This window comes from Hibiscus syriacus, unplaced genomic scaffold (assembly GCF_006381635.1).
Source record: "Hibiscus syriacus cultivar Baekdansim isolate YM2019G1 unplaced genomic scaffold, ASM638163v2 tig00112281_pilon, whole genome shotgun sequence".
NCBI classification, from domain to species: Eukaryota; Viridiplantae; Streptophyta; class Magnoliopsida; order Malvales; family Malvaceae; genus Hibiscus; species Hibiscus syriacus.
The window spans coordinates 1,370,082-1,377,399 of NW_024063292.1; positions in this window are offsets into that span (position 1 = coordinate 1,370,082).

Below are 7,318 nucleotides of genomic sequence, written 5' to 3' on the forward strand. Positions count from 1 at the left end.
TTTTATATCATTTTTAAAAAATATATAATATATGAAATCATTATAATATTTGTTTTCCGACTTGTTTCCTTAATTTAAGCTATAATGGTTTAGTTTTTTAAATATATGGAGTCATTATATTATTTGTTTCCCCACATGTTTCCTTAATTTAAGCTATAGTGGTTTAGTTTTTTAATATATGGAATTATTATAATATTTATTTCTCCACTTTCCCTAATTTAAGCAACGTTTGGTGTTTAGCTATTAATAATATATATAAATTATTATAGTATTTGTTTCCCCACTTGTTTCCTTAATTTATTGCTTTGAATTTCTTTTACGAGGAGGTTCGTCATTGTTTTGGGCGTTTTGTCTCTCGTTTTTCGCCTCAGATCTTCTTTGGTTAAGTTGCTTCTTTTTTCAATATCCAAAAAATATTTTGTTTCTCTGCATTTTCTCCTTCTGTTCATCTTTCTTTTTCATGACTAATTCTTTCCAATATTTGTTTTTCGTTTCTTTTGATATGGTTTTTGTTGAGTTTCGTTTGAAATTTCCAAATTCCATTTTCAGTATCAAGTCAAATCCGTGGATAACATCTTCTTCTGGAAGATTTAATCGCTGGTTTGATTTAAGTATCTAAATTTCAGCTTCCTCTTCTCTTCCACCCACTCCGCCTCTTTGTACGCCACCACCATCACCGCTTCTCTCTAGTTGTTGAGAGGCCTCATCTTGTCCGTTAGATACCTCACGCTCCTCCCCTCGTGGCAAGGCTTTTGCCTTTTCTTGCTGCCGGAAGCGCCCATTGTTGAAGAGATCTCTCTTCGTTGAATTCACCAAGCTGATTCCATACCTTTGTGAAGAAATTAGGGTTCCGATCTATTTTTGGTTTTTAATTTTGATTCATATTTATGCTCTAATCTGAATTTCATTGTCTTATGAGTTGCTATATAGGTTCAATCTTCATCATGTTTACTTGATCTATATCGGATTTCGGGTTAAATCCAAGATTTTAGTGTGTTTGGTTTAGTGCAGAAATCAGAAAATTTTCCTTTATCCGAATTCTCTCCCAATATTCGTTGGAGTTACTTATGTTTTTTGCTTTTTGTATCTTGCAGGTGAACGTTACCAGCAACCACATTCCATCGACGAGCAGAACCTTTGCCGAAAAATAATCCTGTCGGAAAATAGTAATTGCTTCCTACTTGCTGGCCAGGTACAAATCGTGGTCGGCTAGGTATTTAAACGTGCTATATTAGTGTTTTACGCAATTTACCTTATAATTGTTAATAAACATACTTATTATCATTATTAACCTAATTACTAGCAATAAACTTAGTATTCAATTCAAATTTGTCAAAAAAAAAAGGTTTGAAAGTGACAGCAACATTAGATTGTATTATATATATTAACAATCAATTTTATTCTTTTTTCTCCCATTTTAACACTAGGCTTTTAGCAATTAAATATATTCATAAATATTTACCCCATATAATAATAAAAATCAATATTATTCTATTTCTCCCCCTTTTAACACTAGATTTTTAGCAATAATAATAACAATAGTATTATATAAATTAAAATCTTATTAAGTAACCAACTAGAGTTCTTAGTACCCCTCAATTCTCTAGCGTTTTATTGGTGCATCTTCTGTCTTCTTTGGATTCATTTTTCATAGTTCCTCATAGCTTCAGCTATAGATGATTACTTGAGGCCATGTCCTTCTTTTAGATCTCATGGGGCGTATAGGGGGCGGGCTTGACAGAGTGGTGTCAAGGAGACTAGACTTAGAGTTTGTACGTTGAATGTAGGCACATTTTATGCTAGGCTGCTGGAGCTAACCGACGTACTAAGTAATAGGAAAATAGATTTTGCATGTATTCAAGAGACTAGGTGGAAAGGGGCTCGCGCCAGAGAGTGTAACGGGTACAAGTTGTGGTATTCAGGAGTAAATAACGCTAGAAATGGGGTGGTTATCTTGGTATCCTCTAGGCTCAAGGAAAATGTAGTTAAAGTTTGTAGATACCGTGATAGAATCATGATGATTAAGGTTATTATAGAAGTGGAAGTGGTGAATGTCCTTTCAGTGTACGCACCACACGTTGGCCTAGGGGAAGGGGAAAAACGTTGCTTCTGGGATTCGTTAGATGATTTACTTAGGGGCATTCCGGAGGACCAAAGAGTTTTCATAGGGAGAGACTTCAATGGCCATATAGATAGTGAAATCGACGGGTATGACGGTGTTCATGGGGGTTTCGGTTTTAGTGGTAGGAACGAGGAGGGGCGTATGTTGCTTGAATTTGCTACTGCACACGATATGGTGTCACTAACTTCTTCTTTAACAAGAGAGATGTGAACTTGATTACATTCCATAGCGGGGGACATTGTACCCAAATCGACTATATCTTGGTTCGAAATCGGGATCGATGGGCTTGCATTGATTGTAAGGTTTTCCCAGAAGAGGCATGTGCATCACAACACAAAGTGTTGGTTTTGGTGTTCCGCGTACGCCACGGGCGGAGCACTCACAGGAGGGCTAAACTAGGTAAGCCTAGGTCCTTTGGAAGAACTTACATAGTGACATCTGATGACTTTAGGAGTAAGGTTTTGTCTCATAAAGGTTTTGAACTACAAACTCAAATAATGCAGATATGTTATGGAAGACTATGGCAAATTTCATCAGAGAGGCGGGCAAAAACACACTTGGGTTGTCGACAGGGAAGGTCAAGGAACATAAAGAATCATGGTGGTGGAACGACGAAGTCCAGACTAAGGTGAAAACAAAGCAAACTTGCTTCAAGGAGTTGCTACAATGCAATGACGACGAAGAAAGAACGAGAGCTAAACAAAGATACAAGGAGGCAAAGTGGGAAGCCAAGATAACAGTGGAAAAAGCAAAGGATAAGGCATAAGAGGAAATGTACAAGAGATTAGACACCAAGGAAGGACAAAACGGCATCTTCAGGCTTGCAAAATCCAGTGAGAATAGTAAAAATGATCTAGGTAGCATTATGTTTATTAAGGACAACAATGGTGTTCTTTTAGTGAAAGATCACGATATTAAGAGGGCTTGGGGTAGTTACTTCTTTGGCTTATTTAATAATGGTGCCTTTCCCTATAGAGATAGTAATGTTGATGGGTCAGCCGACCATCATACTACGGCCAATGACTGCCCTACAAGTAGGATTAGGATTGAGGAAGTCAAAATGACCCTTAGAAAGACGGGGAGGGACAAAGCTGTCGGTCCAGATCAAATTCATATCATTGTGTGGTTGATCCTAGGAGAAGAGGGAGTTAAGTGGTTGACCAATATCTTTAATATTATTTTAGAGACTGTCAAGATGCCAGAGGAGTAGATAGAGTCTACGGTGATACCAATTTATAAGAATAAAGGAGATCCCCAACGTTGTGGTAACTACAAAGGTATTAAACTACTCAGTCATACCATGAAGCTATGGGAAATGGTGATAAAGGCTAGGTTGAGATAGGTTACTAGGGTTTCGGAAAACCAATTTGGCTTTATGCCAGGCAGGTCTACTACGGAGGCGATTCATCTACTTCGACGGCTTATGGAAAATATAGGGAAAGAATAGAGATCTTCACATGGCTTTCATTGACCCTGAGAAGGCATATGATAGTGTACCCCGCGATACGATCTGGAAGACCTTGGAAACAAGACGGATCCAAACTGCTTATATCCAGGTGATTCGTGATATGTATTGTAGATCTACTACATACGTCAAGACTACAGTTGGCGACACCGAGGCATTCCCGGTGGAAATCAAACTCCACCAGGGGTCGGCTCTTAGCCCTTACATCTTCGCCTTGATTATAGATGACATCTATTGTGCGACACCAGACAGTGTTCCATGGTGTATGCTTTTCGCTAATGACATTGTCCTAGTTGCTGAAACAAAAAATGTGCTGAATAGAAGACTGACTACCTGGAAGACTACTTTGGAAGAAAAAGATCTAAAGATCAATATTGAAAAGACAGAGTATTTATGTTCAAACTTTAGTGGGAACCAAAACGATGAAGATGTAAAAGTATGCATCGAAGGACACGTTCTCCCCTCAAAGGATTATTTCAAGTACCTAGGATCTATGATACATAAAGATAAAGGTGTAGATGATGACACTACACACTGTATAAAGGCGGGATGTCTAAAGTGGAGGGCTGCTACTAGAGTTTTGTGTGACAAGAAGGTGCCTCTAAAACTTAAGGGAAAATTTTATAGAATGGCAATAAGACCAGCGCTGCTGTATAGATCAGAATGTTGGGCAATCAAGAAGGATCACGTAAGGAGGATGGAGACCACAGAAATGAGAATGCTTCGATGGACATGTGGTAAGACTCTGTGGGACATGACACCAAACACTGCAATTAGAATGTCATTGGAGGTGGTGCCTGTATCCGAAAAATTGAGAGAGGGAAGACTAAGGTAGTTTGGCCATGTCCTTAGGTGACAACCATCGGATGTGGTCAGGAGGGTAGAGTCGATTACAGTCGACGGGGCCAGAAGGAGAGGACGACCAATGAGAAAGTGGGTAGACTGCTTGAGATCTGATTTGAAGGATTTAGCCCTTACCGAGGACATGACCTCTGACAGGAAAGTATGGAGACTTAAGACCAGGGTAGCCAAGTAGTTTGGATCACAGCCATAGGGTGTAGCATCTCTGTCTTCTTTTTAATGTCTTTGTAGTAATTTCCATGACTTCTACTTTTTATACAGTTTCTGTCATTGGAATTTATGAAGGCTTAGAACTAGGGTAGCGGAGTAGTGTTACCTTAGTTTAGGTTTTAACCCATTTGACTTTATTCCTTCTCGTAGCTCGCTATCGCTGACTATTGTATATCATTCTCTTCATGTTTTCTTTTTTATTTAAATTTAGCCGGACTTACGTTTCTGTCTATATGTAGAGATTTTTACGCAGGATTTATTTGCAGAGATTACTTCCCATTATAGATGTGCATATGAAGTCTGCATATGAAGATTGTTCAACTATGTATTTATTTATTTATTTATTTATACATGCATTGTATTTTATCTTTATTTTTAATTTTCTGACTGCCGGAGGTCTTTCATGGAAGTTACTCTCTACCTGGCGTTGGGGGCAACCTACTACCCTACCTCCCCCTTACCCCATTACATATGAGAATAGGGTTTTGTTGTTGTTGTTGTTGTTGAACTTTAAAATTATTTTAATTAGCATGATAAGGGTCACTGGGTTTAATTTGTAATCAATTGGGATTAGAAAGAAGAATTAGATTTAAGGAATTATAGAATAAATTTCACATTGAAGAAAACAACTATTTGACATTTCGTTGATTTTCTTCTATGTCTAGGCTTGATAGAGATAACTAATAGATTTGGTAGTGGATGCCCTCATTTCCCTTTTATTTATTCTTCCTCTCTCTTCACTTTTTTTTTTCTTTCTTTCTTCTTCTTCCACCGAAAACTTAAAAGAAAAGAGTCTTGCAAAGCAACTATTATTTTCAAGAATAATTTATCCTTTGAATTTGCAGAAGGTAAGATCATTGTCAGCCATAGTTGGAAATGATGATAATTCTTGTGAGGTTTTGGCCGAGGATTGGTTAAGAGAGTTTAAATCTCGTTTATGAATCAATATTCATTTTTCCCCTCCTGAATTTAGTCAGCGATTGTAACTCACTTTAATTTTTGGCTGAAGTGAAAGAGGTTAGGGAACAGAAGCCTTCTAGAGTACAAGGAAAGGAGAAAAAAGCTTCCATTTGAAGAAAAGGGATGACATTCGATATTTTGTGTCATGTTGTATACTTCTATCCTTCCATATATTTTGTGTCATGTGGTATACTTCTATCCTTCCCTACTCCATGTTCGTTCATTTATATTTAATTCAATTCTTAAACTTGTTTAAAATATTAAGACTTAATAAATTTTAACTTAAACTCATTAATACTTTAAAATCTAATTAACTTTAAACCCAATAAAAATACTCAAATCAATTAAAGAAATTATAAATCCTAAAATTATTTGGAAATAAACAATTTCTTCTCAAATATAAGCTCAATTAATTTTATGTTCGATTACGTTCGCTCATTTATTTTTCGTTTATCATTTTAACAAACGAATAATAACAAGTTACATTCCTTAATAAACTAACATGAACAAAAAATTATGATGTTTGTTTAATTTTTTCTGTTCTTTCAATGCATTTACGTTCTAATAAATGATGTTGTGTCATCTAGACATTGGATATGATCCTTGGTTGGTGTTTTGCGGTCTAGACCATATCTTTCTACTTCCATGTCGTGTTGTATGATATTCATAATAGTGGTATTGCATGATATGTTGCTATTATCCAATGCAAACTCAGATGATTCGTTCTTGTTGTTGCCATACATCCATGTTTATACTTATTGTATTTCTATATTATGGATTACATTAACTATCATAAAGAAATTGTGTATCATCAAACTTGTTAAGTTCAACGTGCAGATATTTATGTTCGTTTGCAATTAGATTTGATAGCATCCACTGACTTCATCATAGAGAGATTCTAACATAAAGTTGTGTTCAGAGTATAATACATTAGTTCTTAGTTGAACTAGGTGTAATCTTCATTTCCCGATGATTAGTATTATTATTATATTATTAGTGGTAGCAGAAGTAATAAGTAAACGACCCAAAAAAATTATTATTATTAAATAAAAAAATTACAAGCCCAAATACAAAAAAAACATAACCCAAACAAACCAAAGCCCAATAGTGGCCCACGTGAAGATTAGTGTTTTCACCCTTTTGTTCTATCGTCGTCCCATCTTAGGGGTTGGATTAAGATCTAATCCAACAGTCTACTTAACCCTAGATTAGGGTTCCCTAAACCCTAATGATGAGTCACCCACGCCGCTCACGCCGTCACCATTGGATCTGATATAATCCAACGACCTCTGATGCTCCTCGCCAATTCCCCAAGTGCAACTAGTGAAGTCATCGCCGCCAAGATTTTCGCCGACCACCGCAGAAAAGAACAAAGCAGGCTTTGGGGAAATTTTTTTTACCCCGTACTTTTACTAAGTCACCGTCGTTTTGCTCAAGGCATTGGATCATCAACACGAAAAAGGAAAAACAAACAATAATTAAAAATATTAATATGCAACCCAAAATAAGCATCAAAATGGACCATTTTAGTCTTAAAATGGAATGCTTTTTGAAGAAAAGAAACAAGAGAGAGAGCAAGAACAATAAACTGAAAAAAAGAAAGAAACCGAGAGAATCTTATCTTCGGTGATCGGAAGCGAGTTTCGTTGGTGAAGAGGAGTCCCATCGTGAAAAGGTGAGGTCTCTATAAGTCTAGGGTT